This window comes from Hemitrygon akajei, chromosome 32, assembly GCF_048418815.1.
Source record: "Hemitrygon akajei chromosome 32, sHemAka1.3, whole genome shotgun sequence".
Lineage (NCBI taxonomy): Eukaryota > Metazoa > Chordata > Chondrichthyes > Myliobatiformes > Dasyatidae > Hemitrygon > Hemitrygon akajei.
The window spans coordinates 23,368,367-23,382,936 of NC_133155.1; the positions used below are offsets into that span (position 1 = coordinate 23,368,367).

At 39.3% G+C, this 14,570-nt stretch overlaps 1 protein-coding gene across 3 annotated transcripts in view; it reads right to left on the minus strand.

Annotated features, from left to right (window-relative positions):
• The window catches only part of angpt2b (angiopoietin 2b), a 233,399-nt gene extending 219,157 nt beyond the window's left edge, over nt 1-14,242 (minus strand). For 2 of the 3 annotated variants that reach the window (XM_073034510.1, XM_073034508.1), the window contains exon 1: nt 10,444-10,718. The gene's annotated coding sequence lies outside the window, so the exon portion shown is untranslated. Of the gene's footprint in view, nt 1-10,443; nt 10,719-14,140 lie in introns of those variants that run through there. The other variant, XM_073034509.1, reaches the window with a different exon arrangement.
• Nucleotides 14,243-14,570: the final 328 nt, after the last annotated feature.

A 14,570-nucleotide genomic window follows, 5' to 3' on the forward strand; every position in this document is an offset into this window, starting at 1 on the left:
TGGCATGAACATTGATTTCTCACACTTCCAGTAACTAATGTCCTTCCCCCTCTTCACCATTTCCCATTCCTGTTACCCTCTCTCACCTTGTCCATAACCTTCCTCTGGTGATCCTACACCCTTCCCTTTCTTCCATTGTCTTCTGCCCTATACTATCAAAATCCCTCTCCTTCATCAATCAACTTTCAAACTCTTTACTTCATGTCCTCCCCCCTCCCAGTTTCACCTATCACCTACCACCTTGTACTTCTTCCTCAACTCCCCTCCCCCACCCCACCTTCTCACTCTGACTTCTCCACCTTCTTTCCAGTCCTGATGCAAGGTCTTGGCCCAATACGTCGACTGTTTACTCTTTTCCATAGATACTCCCTGGCCTGCTGATTTCCTCCAGCATTTTGTGTGTGTTGCTTTGGATTTCCAACATCTGCAGATTTCTTGTGTTTGTGTTAACTCTTGAATATGACCTTTGGTTCTCAAATCCCTCACCAGGAGTATATCCTCCCTGTGTAAGAATTTTACATTTTATTGAAATCTTCTATTATTTTCCCAAACATCAGAGAATCCAGTTCTGTTCTCCTTTCTATGACAAACCCAACATCCTTAGAATCAGTCTAATGAATCTTTGCTGCACTTTTTCAAATGCAAAGATGTCGTTTTGAGGTTAAAAAAAAGGCACCTAATACAACAGGTGTGGTCTCAGCAAGGGTCTGCAAAATAGTGGTAGGATATTCTTACTTATGTGTTCAATTCCTTTCGTAACAAAGACCATTGTAACATCTAAAAACAGACGGTCAATTTGTATGAATTCATATTTTACCACATTGTATTGCATCTGTCAAATTCTTGTTAGATTCAACTGGTCTATGTTCCTCTGAAGCTTCTTTACATCGTCTTCCTACTCAAAATCCTGCCTCATTTTGTATCATCAGCAGATGTGAAAATATGACAGTTTGCAGCATTACAGTTTTAAGAATTTATGAAGTTTTTGCTCAATGATCCACATACATTGCCCATCCTTCTATCTGAGTCCTGCTGCTTCATGTCTGAATGTTTATGTTACTAAAATTAGTCATGACTGTTCATACCTTGCCACCATGATTATTACTGTCTGTCCTCGTATTTGCTACTTTGGATAGCTTGAATTATTTCCCACTAGGTTCTCACGAACTATGCCAAGTTAGAGTATTTAAGGGTTTCTAGATATAGTGAAGTAAATTACAGAATAACGTATAGGGAAGTATAAAGAGCACTGACTTAGATTCTTCTCAGGCAGGGCAAATTACACAGATGATATACACATGATCATAAGTGCTATGCAGTGGTGTCATACTCACATATTTTGAAACAAGTAGTGTTTTGAACACTTTAAGTTTTGCTAACTTTAGGATCTCATCCAATTCCCTATTAATTGCTAGCAGCAAATCTGTAATCGGTACAGTAGCGGACATGAAATAAGAGAAACATTTTTGCAGCTCATGTTATTTTATCTTGTGTTATATTATGCTCATGCCCACTGGTCATCTAGTCATCCTCTTGTAAATTATTAATAAATCCTCCAAATGACAAAATAAAGCTGGACATGGTATTCTAAAACAGACTTAAGAAACATAAGCTGAAAGGCTGCACAGCAGAATAGGGGTTGGCGTAACGCTCCACAGTGCTGGCTTCACAGGAATGAAATTAGGTATTTTGTGACCTTTGAAGATATTAGGTAAGAAAATCTGAAGCTTGGTCAAGGAAATAGGAAAGAAGGAGCATTTTAAAGAAGAAGAGAGAGATTGAGAAGGTGGGGAGGAAATTCCAAACTGGACATTATCTATTGGATCAAACTAGCAATGTATTATCTCTGCTGCTTTATCTATAGACCGATGACATTAGTCGTGAAATGGTAGAACATCATCAGTTCATTTTCCTTTACAAGATCTCTTTATCTGATCTTTTTTTGCCTAACAAAGTTGATCATCTCTGTTCTGTTCAGAGATTTACAACGAGATCTAGGTGTTCTTGTACATCAGTCAATGAAAGCAAGCATGCAGGTACTGCAGGCAGTGAAGAAAGCTAATGGCATGCTGGCCTTTATAACAAGAGGAATTGAGTATAGGAGTAAAGAGGTCCTTCTGCAGCTGTACAGGGCCCTGGTGAGACCCCACCTGGAGTATTGTGTGCAGTTTTGGTCTCCAAATTTGAGGAAGGACATTCTTGCTATTGAGGGAGTGCAGCGTAGGTTCACAAGGTTAATTCCCGGAATGGCGGGACTGTCATATGTTGAAAGGTTGGAGCGACTGGGCTTGTATACACTGGAATTTAGAAGGATGAGAGGGGATCTGATTGAAACATATAAGATCATTAAGGGATTGGACACGCTGGAGGCAGGAAGCATGTTCCCGCTGATGGGTCAGTCCAGAACTAGAGGCCACAGTTTAAGAATAAGGGGTAGGCTATTTAGAACAGAGATGCAGAAAAACTTTTTCACCCAGAGAGTGGTGGATATGTGGAATGCTCTGCCCCAGAAGGCAGTGGAGGCCAAGTCTCTGGATGCATTCAAGAGAGAGTTAGATAGAGTTCTCATAGATAGCGGGGTCAAGGGATATGGGGAGAGGGCAGGAACGGGGTATTGATTGTGTATGATCAGCCATAATCACAGTGAATGGCGGTGCTGGCTAGAAGGGCTGAATGGCCTACTCCTGCACCTACTGTCTATTGTCTATTATGGAGATTAAAAGGAAAATAAGATTTATTTGTTATGTGTACATCAAAACGAACAATGAAATGCCTCATTTGCATCAAATCAAATCAGCGAGGATTGTGGTGGGTAAGTGTTGCCACATTTTTGGTGTCAATGTAGCATGCCCACAACTCAGTAATCCTAATCGTGCTTCTTTAGAATGTGGGTAGAATGGGAGAACATAAAAACTCCAAACAGATAGCGGCAGGAATGGACCGCAATCGTACAGATGACTATAGAAAATGATTGTGCTAACTGCTGCACAACCTTGCTCTACCTTGTCACATCTGGTTCATTAAGTTAATTCATGGTTCCTTTTGCTGTCAGTTAAATTCAACACCCCACTCACCAATTTGACCTTCTCAGCTTAAACTGCACTAATGAATCTAAAACTTGAGGAAGGACTTCTCATTTTCTGTGCTTAGGACTCAATATGAAATTTTGGGAGAACAACTTTTCCCATTTGTATCAAAAGTTACCAGTTTGGATGCAAGAGAGAGAGGACGCTGGGGTTGATCAATAGGATAGGTGATATACAATATGTAAGGATCAGTGGCAGCTGGAGTCAATACTTTCTCCTGATGGGGGGAACATTTGATCTGGAGCGTGAACTCTGTTTCTCATTCCACAGACACAGCCAGATGGTTAGCGTGTCGCTATTACAGCTCAGGATGTTGGAGTTCACAGTTCAGTTCAACATGTTCGAAGAAGCGAGTGTGTGGGATTCATCCAAGTGCTCCAGCTTCCTCTCACAGTCCAAAGATGTACTGGTTAGCAGGTTATCTGATCATTTTAAACTGTCCTGTAATTAGGCTATGCTTAGGTAGCAAGACGGGCAGCTCCTTGGACCGGAAGGGCCTTTTCTTCTCTGTATCTCTAAAGAAAATAAATAAAACAAATTCCAACATCTGCATTTTATTTACATTTCAGGTTCCGGCCAGTTCTGTTGTCACACATTTTTTTGTTCCCCACAGCTGCTGCCCGACCTGCTGGGCTTTTCTGGAATTGTGTTTCAGATTTTCTGCAAATGCTTGACTGCATCTGACAGTACCAAATTGTTTCCTTTCTCTATGTCCTATTTTCACCTGTCATTATTCTCCGTCAACAAACCTTCAGCATTCTCTCCTGGCTGACATGTATCTTGGTCTCAGAATTATTACAGACATTGCCTTAGCTCTCCTTATTCCATTATCTTTTAAACTTGTTTAAACATGACAGTTTTTGAAGTTTTCCCAAAGAAAGTCCTGAAACATTAATTGTTTTACTTTCCACACAAGGTGATTGACCTTCTGAGTAATTCCAGCAATTGCATCAGCTACCATCATTGAGGGCCTGAGTGAAAACTTGTAAATTTTTACCAGAGCAATACAAATGCCTGATGTTGTGCTCAGTGTGTACGTCTGGGATCAGCACAATTGTCCTTGGAAGTAGTCAAATGTAAATTCAACAAAATATTACCAGGCATTCGAGGGTTAGATTCTGCAGAAGAATTTGGTAGTTGTGAGTTGTTTTAAGGCTTTTTTTAAAATGAGAGAGTTGATGAAAAGGCCACTGCTTATGATAAGGAGTTATAAACTTGTTCATGGTAACTGAATGCACATTCAGGGGAGAGCTTGGGGACCATTTCTTCATGGATAGTTAAAAGGTAGATTACAAAAAGAACCAGACGCACTAATAAGTTAAAATGTGAGATTGATATGTAGCTTTTCCTGGCCAAGTGTATTGAAGGACATACATGCATACATGGATGGAGTTAAACTAAAACTCAGCCATAGATTCATTAATGGCAGATGTTCAAGTGCGGTAGGGGGAATAATCTCACACTTTTACTTACCCTGATGAATCCTGCCACCAGGAGTTAATAAGTTCCAAACTTGCTCATTTTTCCCGTCTAGCAATGCCTTCTTCCAGCATCAAAAACCAAACCTAGCCCCTAGCTAGCTGTTAAATTTTTCAACTGGAGGTCACTGTCTGTAGCTTAATGGCATCTGAAGCAGACACTCATTTTAAGACCCTTTTTGTTCCCCCAAGATGTGAACGGCATACACTTTGACCCGTGCAGTTTTAGGGTAAAAGCACATTGTGTAAATGATAACCAAACACAGTCTACACGAGAGAAGAGTGAGGTAAACTGGACCATTGAGATTCATGCCCTCTCCTGTAGGTTCACAAAAGCCTGCTTCCTAATGTCCTTATGCAGTGCTATATAACACAAGCTCTCTTACTACATAAGTAGTTAGAAATAACTTTATTGGTCTTATGGCATTAGCCAGAACATTCTTCTCCAATAACTTGTGACCACTCTGATCTGCTGCCTGCAGCTGTAATGAATTATTTTACACTGCTTTCATGGGAATTCACACTCTTTTGCTTTACAAAGCTATATATAAACCTCAATCAGCTACCAACAGCTCCCAACAAGCATTTATTCCACTCTAATGATGGCTGACACCAGAAAGTTAACATTGAACATTTCCCAATTGGCGTGAGTCTTAAAGGAATTAGCATTAAATTCTGATCAGTTTTTGCATGAAGAACTTTGCAGAACAGAAGCTCATTTTGTACTATCATTGCATCCATGGAGCTGAAATTTGGATGAGGTGCCCCGTTAGGGCATGCTACTATTTTGTGCATAAATGGCTTGTGACTGAGTATAAATTTCTACACTCAATTTTAAGATCTTTTGCTTGAATTAAAGTAGATGAGTGCAATATTTCATCAGTTATTTCTTTCTTTTGAACATTGTTACAAACAATCAATATCTCTTCCATTATTTCTGATAGCATTTCGTAGTTTCATTTCTCCGACAAGTTGCTTTCTCCTCCAGAGTATCCTCTATCATGAGAAACACAGAACTGCAAAATTCTGGCTTGGCTATTCTATGACTAGCTGCTCCAAAATGTTTTCTCATAGTGTGGAATGTGTCTGACATATGCTCTCCACCACCCCAAAGTGGCACTGATAGTGCAGCATGAGAGAAATTAGATCTTTCTACACTACAGGACTCTTCCACATTTTAACGAAAATATTCTCTCTCACTTTTTTTTTGCAATGGGAAGAACTCACCTATTTGAGATGACCATCAGTAATCATATAAATGAAACTGAATTTACACATGACCGTTAACTTGAAAAATCTTCCTTTTATATTTGGATACGATAATAAGAAAATGTATTTTCCTTTACTGCAAACATTATAATTTTTGCAGATGATATCATAATGAGGTTTTAGAAAATGTATTTATAAATCATGTTAATTTGGTTTGAGGCATTAAAAAGTAGGTCAATTGTGTCAGATCCTTACTTGAAGAAAAATGATGCAGGAAATAACTACAGTACTGAAAAGGGTCTTTAACAATAAACTAACTTGATGGTTTTAGCCCTTTTCCAAATTGCTAATGAAGTTAATGAATCAAATTTAGCACCATCTTGAAAATGGCTATTGATTTGAACAAATTTTATTAAACTACGTAAATCTGAGAATTAAATATTCTATTGAATAAAAATCTACATTCTTAAATAAATAACGGAGGAGTACACCAATTGACTTTTGGAACTGAATGCAAATGACATTTGAGCAACACACTGTTTAGATACAACGAAGGGAACAGGTCAAGATGTCACTATCTGCTAAAAATAATTCAGGTCATGTAGATATGGACAGAATAAGTCAAGAAATGATGCCAGCTAATTTTTTGAAGCAGTTTCTTTGCCTTTCTGGATGGTTGGAATGCCTAGTATCTGTGTTGTCATTTTTGTATGTGCCTCCTTAGTCACTCCAGACCAGAAAGAAAATGCTTCACCTCTCAATATATATGTTGAGACTGTGAGCCCTCACAAGGTCTATGGAATGCCTGTTAAACTGCAATGGGTTTTAATTGCTCAAAGCTGAGACAGACAGTTACCATTAGGAGTCATTGGGCAGTGACTGGCGACAAGGATCTAAAGTTTAATAAGAAGCAATTGAGCATATTTTATTGAAGAATGGGTCATGTTGTATTGACCTTACAAACTTTGTAGAATCAAATAATCATTGAATTGGTGGAGCACAGACTGAAGCATTTCGTCCTTATAGAGCAATCCCACTCCCTTGCTTCTTTGTATAAGCTCATCTGAATTTAGTTACTCTCCACATGAAGGAGCTTTTCCTGACAATCCCTCTGTAACTTTTGCCCAGAATCTTAAAACTATGCCCTGGCTCACGATCCATCTGTTATTGAGATCAGCTTGCCTCTATTTCCTCCATACTGTACATAGAAGCCATAATCTTATACAGTTCCATCACATTTATAATGATCTTGTCATCTAGTGAGTTATGTGCATCTACAAATGAAAAAGATTATCAACATCCCTTCCAACTATTTTGTGAAACACCAGTCAAGGTAAGATAAAGATAAGCTGACCAATAATATTGAACCAAAGTTCGTTATATTCAACAAATCACGGAGTCTACAGCATTACAGCAACTTCCTAAAGGAAAATAAGTTGCAAGTCAGTGGCTTCACTCATATGTTGTAAAAGTTAAAAAGCACTATTTTTGTCTGAAATGTAAGTTCGAAGTCCAAATGTCTTCATTTTTTCCCTTGATTAAATTTATGTTAAAAATAGTAGTTTGGGATTTATTTTTTGCTACTTGCTTTATTGTGGCAGTCCAATTGTTCCTGCACTATGTGAGATTTCAATGTACCATTTAAAATTTGTTGATACTCTAGTTTGCAAATAAAAGCAGCTGCCACAAAGATCATGTTGTCAGTTCCAGCACCTCGGCAACCACAGCAGATTAAAACATGTGAAAGTGATTGACAATTTATTTTTAAAAAGGAGCTTTTATGTGTTTGTGTTTGCTATAAGTAAGCGAGTGAGGCACGTAAGTTTGAAAAACCAATTGATCTGAAAATAGTAGAGCCAGTTTCCATTTTTGTGGCTTTGCATCTGAGCAAGAGAACGGATGTTTTGTTTTTCTATGAAGACTTCAAACAGCACAAAAGCTGCACCAGACTTCAAGCAGCTGAAATCATGGCTACGCATTGTGCTTAAATGGTGTGGAAGCCTTATCTTTCTTTACCTAAAACAAATAAACCTCCTTCTCTCACTACATTTCTCCAGAAACATGTTAAATTGCTTCTTAGGGAAAAGGCTGCTGTGGTTTTTGGTCATGTTCACTTTTTATACTGTATAGCGTCTGTTTTCTGAATAAATTGACTCTAGTCATTTTACTAGGCTGAGATCTTGATAATATAGCCTGTCCAGCTTCAGCTTATCGGTTAAAAAAGTAGCATTATGGACACTCCACCAATTCTAATATACAAAATGAAAGGTTGCATTTCCGTATCATCTTTCACAGCTTCAAGAAATTTCAAAGCTAATGAAGTACCCTTACATTATAAGTATTGCTGTAATGTAGGAAGCATATGGTGAACTTCTCTTCTCGCTGTTGCCATCAGACAGAGGTACAGAAGCCTTAAGTACCACACCACCAGGTTCAGGAACATTTATTATTCTTCAACCATTGAGCTCCTGAACCAGTGTTGATAACCTCACTCATCTCAACGTTGAAATGATCACCAAACACAACCCATCGACTCACTTTCAAAAACTCTACAACTCATATTCTCAGTGCTCTTTACTTACTTGCTTATTATTATTATTTGTATTTTTTGCATTTGCATAAGTTGTTTTTGTCAGCACATTGTTTGCTTGCCATTCTTTGTCTGTGTGCGGTTTTTCATTGACTGTATTATATTTCCTTATTCTACTGTGAATGCCTGCAACAAAATGTATCTCAGGGTAGACACATATGTGACATATATGTGCTTTGATAATGAATTTACTTTGGACTTTTCGACAACAAACTCACACAAAGGGCAATGTGGCAGGAATCAGTTAATCTTTTCAGATGCAATTTCAAGATTAGGCATTGCAAAAGACACCAAGAAGATCTCCTCCAATCGTATCTAAAGGGATACCACAGAAATTTCTACCACAACCTGTGGGCAAATATGACCTAAATGTAAAGTATCTTCTTGAAATAAATTCTTCTAACACCATAGCAATTCCTCAATGTTTCTTGCTCAGTCTTGCATTACGGTATTTGAATGTATTGTGATGATTACTTTTGACTATGATCAATTGGAAATATCAAATAGATACATATACTTCCACCCTGTTGGCAGCATTCCAAACGGATCGTTCCCTTTAGGCGCTTTCTGATTCACTGACCTCCAGTAAAAATGTTTCCTCGATGCCTTCCTTCAGGACCACAGGAGATGAAATACCTGCCTTTCAACTCCCTCCACAGCTTCCCTAAACACTCTTTTCAACTGAACCTAAGAATTTCTACTTCTTTCAATCAAAGTTCAGCATGTAATTTCATCCACACAGGAGAAACCAATTGCAGATTGAGTGACAACTTTGTGGAACACCACCGCAGACACGGGAAATCTGAAATAAAAGCTTAAAGTACTGGAAGTATTTAGTAAGTTAGCAAGTATCTGTGGAAAGAGAAGCAGTCAATACATCCAGCTGATGGAATTCTGATGAAATTTCACTAAATTGAAATTTCAACTCTATTTTCCTTCTTCATAGATGCTGCTTGACCTGCTGAATATTTACAGCTTTTTCTCTTTACATTCCAGAATTCCAGCATGTACAATACTTTGCTATATTATAATGCAATTTATTTTTCCTGTCCATTATGCCACTGGCACTTAGGGCAACAATGAAGGTCTTCCATCTCTGACTGTTCATACCGTTATACACAGATATAGAAAGATTCTCCAGTGCTGTTTCCACAGCACTCTTTTTTTTAACTTGTCAGGGTTGTTATCCCTGAGATGAACCCTCAAACCTGGAGGACCAGTGGACCACTCTCATTCTGACCTCTACCCTTTGACCTGTTTGGTCTGGGTGACACTAACAAGTGCAAAAGCACAAGCCCCTGACTCCAGCCAATGTAATTCTCTAGGTCATTGAGAAACACAAGCCTCCAAACCCTACCACAAGGTTGTGGTCCTCTTTGAGGATCATACAAGATGAATCAATGTAAGTAATAGTTTTGCAAAGATCATAAGACCATAAGACATAGGAACGTAAAGAAGCCATTCAGGCCATGGAGATTGCTCTGCGATTCCATCATGGCTTTCTCAACACCATTCTCCTGCCTTCTTCCCATAACCTTTGACACCCTTACTAATCAAGAACCTATCAACCTCTGATTTCAATATGCCCAATGACTTGGCCTCCACAGCCATCCGTGGCAATGATTTCCACAGATTCACCACCTTCTGGCTGAAGAAATTCCTTCTTATCTCTTTTCTAAATGGATGTCCTTCTATTCCGAGGCTGTGCCCTCTCATCCTAAGACATGCCACCAATGTCAAAAGTTAATAGAAATTCTTCGAACCCTCATTTTTCCTTCATACAAATATTCTGGGTTTCAGCAAAAATGGTTGTTTACTAGATAAAGTCAAATAGCAAAAAAATATAGCAAAAGACATTGGCTAGCATTTTGTGCATGTCAACACTAGCATATTAAAACCAAAGATGCTGATGCAGTGTACAGATACTTGACGATGCCTATTCTTTCTTATGATTCTCATCTCTAAAGTTAATTAATTTTTATAAAAATGCAGCTATACCCAAGATAAACCTGAAATATTCAATCAAAGTAAAGAATAATACAGGAAAATACACCCATTTGAGATACCAAAGAACACTTACCTTACTGAGTTTTAAATATACAGTTGAACAAATACTTTCTTCACAGTGGAATTCATTGCCTGTGGCTCAGTATGAGCGATGAGCAGTGCTATTGATTGTGGCTTGAGTTCTTTCTCTGGCTGGAAAAGCTCTGTAGATTTTCAGGTAGGTTATACATTACTCGAAAAAGTGAGCAAAAATCCGTATTTAACAAAGCAGATTTTTGTGCTATGCACAGGGAGGGCAGTTGAAATTAGTTTGGTCTCAACCAAGAAATCAGAGTAAATTGCACAGATTTCCATACATGACTTCAAGCAGCACTTCCTGAAAGGTTGCCAAAATTCTTTTCTTTAGGAGCTGCCAGAAATGCTGTTTATGTAAGAGGAAGAAGGCCTACAAGTCACTTAGATGTGCAATAGCTGTTCAAAAGCTACTGGATCTGTCTGCATTACAAGAAATAATTGTCTTCAAACATTGCAAAAGTAAGGGAAATTAATTGAACATTTTTCAGAGTTCTAGTATGTTATTCACAATTTGCAATAAACAAGTTCACACAAAGTTCATAAACTTTAATGCAAACAATGATGCTCATGGGAAAGTATCAGTAATACAACTTTTCAGGAGCGTTGTTGTCCAGACATGTAAAGCAAACCCAGTAAAGAAAAGATAAAACAGTCAAGGGTGCAGGGTGTTGTGCTGTTTGTGGGTTCATTGGTGCACCTAGTTGCAAAGCTCCTCAGGTTAAAAGCAGAAAGGAGGAAAGGGAGAGCAGAGGAGTGCCACAAGTACGCTGCTGCTTCAGAGCTTCGCCAAACCAGGGTAGATCCAGTTTTCTAGTGCAGTGGTCCCCAACCACCGGGCCGCAAAGCATGTGCTACCGGGCCACGAGGAAACAATATGAGCCAGTTGCACCTTTCCTCATTCCCTGTCACGCCCACTGTTGAACATGAACGCACGCGACGTCATTATGCCCGCGTGGTCATTACCCACGCGAGGTCATCAGTCGCCTAAACGCAGTGATACCCTCGCGCCAGGGATCACTGGTTGGCCTCAGGTAACTGGCCGCCTCGCGCGCCCAGCGAGAAATGCCATTGCTACTGGCCTGGAGCGCGGACAGATGGGCGCACCTTTTAGCACACTGAATGTTGATGGGGAACCCAGTGCTAAAATTTTCGCAGATGACCTAATTCGGGCTTAGGATTTCGTAAGTAGCAGAGCAGCTACCTCGCTGTGATCTACTGAAAGTCATCCCTCGAGCCAAACTTTTGTTGGCCGATAGATTCTAGCTACCTACAAGGGGGGGCGGGCATGCGCCACGTCACACTCTTCGCTCAGTCAGTCAGTCGCTCTCTCCGGACTGTGACTGCCGCAGCCCCGGCACGGGGACCTCCGGCCCTTACCTTGTCCTCTCCCTGGTGTGTTGCAATGAGTTTATATGTTCATACGAGGAAAATATGCGCTCCGTATTTAATATCCAAACGTTACTTGAAATGTTATGATTCTATTGACTTATAAGTGAGTTATAATTGACCTATCACTATATTCATGCAAGGAAAATATGTGCTGTGTGTTTAATACTAAATTCGTTAGATAAACCCTTTTAGAAACGAAATTGAGTGTATTAGCCACTTATAAGTGACTTATAGTTGACTTATTACTTAATCCGGTCATGATTAACGCCCCCACCATCCCCCCCCTCAGTTGGCCGGTCCACAAGAATATTGTCAATATTAAACTGGTCCATGGTGCAAAAAAGTTTGGTGACCCCTGTTCTAGTCAGTGTAAAGATTACAGATTCTGCCTGTGAATATGAATACGAAATATAGACATCCAGGCTAGTAAGCTGAGTGGTTGCTGCATGTTCCCCCAATATGGATGATAGAACTGATAGAAATCAGGGCAATCAGTGGGGAAATGAGATTGGTACCTGAGCTAGTATTGACTTAAATGGGAAATTCTAGTTAGCTCCCCAACTCCCCTCTATCTGTTACCCCTGTCACTGAACTGCACTGTAGGCACTTCAGATAATGCTGCTTACATTGTAAATACATGGTGGTATTTATTTATGCAGGTTTTATTCCATGTTCATCCTATAACTGCTAACATTATTAGAATTGTATATATAATTACTTAAATTTTACATAATGATTTATTGTTTATAACTGTTAAATGCAGTTGTTTTTTTCTTGCATGTCACATCCTGACCACCACAGCAAATTCCTAATACATCTAAAGGTATATGGCGAATAAAGTCGATCATTGAATCCTTCAAAAATTTTGAAGGAAATAACAAAGGATTGCTCTACGTACCGTTCAAGTACCGTATGGGGAATATCAGAGCATGAAACCTAAAGGCAATAGCCTAGAAACTGGGTTTGACCTTTTTGTTTAGTGCATTGAGGCATGATTGCATAGAGTGCAAGCTCTAAATTGCTTACCTTCAGAAGCAGAATGAAAATGGCTTTGAGCAAGGGTATAACAATGTCACTGAGGTTTTCACCAGAAAAGGTGCTTTAACATTTGATGTGCACAGGTGCCCGGAGTAGTCTAGCAAACAAAGGCATCAGTCCTTAAAGGCACAGTCCAATTGGTTGCCACATAGCAGCTGTACACTGTCATGGCAGAGGCTGGAGGGGACATGAAGATATTTGAGAATGCCAGGTATTGGTTATAGAGGTGCATGTGAAAAAGGACAAGTTATAGATAATTGCCGCAATGCCAGAAGAATGACATCACTAGGTGACCTGCACAGCATCATAAATATTGTATTTGCAACACATATGCATACGCACAAAAGCAAGCATTTTTATACACATATCATACACCCTGCTACATTACACCACCACCCAAAATCTGTCTCTAAGCAATAAAGCACACATTAACCAAATTACTCAATGGTTAAAATGCTCCAAACAGCATATTTTATTATTTGAAGTTTTATGTGAACATACTGGGAGGCATGTGAGCAGTCTCCGGTTAAATTTGGAGCTGCCTCGTGAAGTGTCTCATTGTAAGCTGAGTGGCCCTCTAAACAGTATCTAAACATAGAATTTAATAGGTGGTGCTCCTTGCTTCCTTCTCTGACTTCCAAGTGACAACTGTTCTCCAGTGTTTATAGTGGTCAGGCTATAGACATACAGTTATGATAATTAACATAATTAGGTGCTTGTGTGGAACAACGTCAGGCATAGTTGTCAGGCATCTGACATTGAAAGTGTCTGGACTAATTCTTTAATTGTTGCTGTTTTACTCGGGATTGATCTTGCATCCCACTTACTCGAGGTTACTTCAAATATGCAAGAAATAACACCTTAGAACCACTCTGCTCCAATTCCCATTGCAAACCTGGGAAAATACACTGAAAAGTAGAAAGAGTTTAATCTTTAACCCCATCTACACCAGGGATTCATTGATATTAATGCAAACTGGAGTTCTGTTTCTCTCAGTTTTACTCATATCTTGTAAGATTCATAAGTCATGTTAATAGCAAAGGACCTAAAGTTACAATAAACCATGTAGCACTTACACATTCACTTAAAAAGAAAACTGGCCATTTAGCTACTGAAATAATACAGCATATCTTGAATCTATTTCCATAGCAACTAGGACACAAACAGCTGATTTAAAATTTGTCCAAATGCACCATGTACAAGGCAAGAATGCGTAACATCAAATGTTAGGGAGAAGGTTTTTTTAAATTCATTGCAGATTTACTCACAATGCTCAAGATACTGAAGACAAATGTTGGCTTGGCTTCTTTCCTCCACAGCCTCTGTATGTAAGTGCTTGGGTTGGTGACTAAACCGGTGCAGAGATCTCCACATACAGCAGAATACTGTCTCAGACATCTCCCTTGAGAACTTGTCCATTTCTAAGGAGGGATTAGGGGTTGAAAAGAACAAAAGTCTCAGTTAAAGAGGAACAAATGCCTGGATGAAAAACAGAAGGCACCTTGTTATAGCAGATTAACCCAAATATAATCTAATATGTACACTCAGTGGCCACTTTATTAGGTACAGGAGAGGAAACCAGTGTGGGGCCTTGTATTTGCTGTAGCCCATCCACTTCAAGGTTCAACGTATTGTACATTCAGAGCTGCACCTCTGCTCATCTCTGTTGTAACACATGGTTGGTTGACTTACCAAATC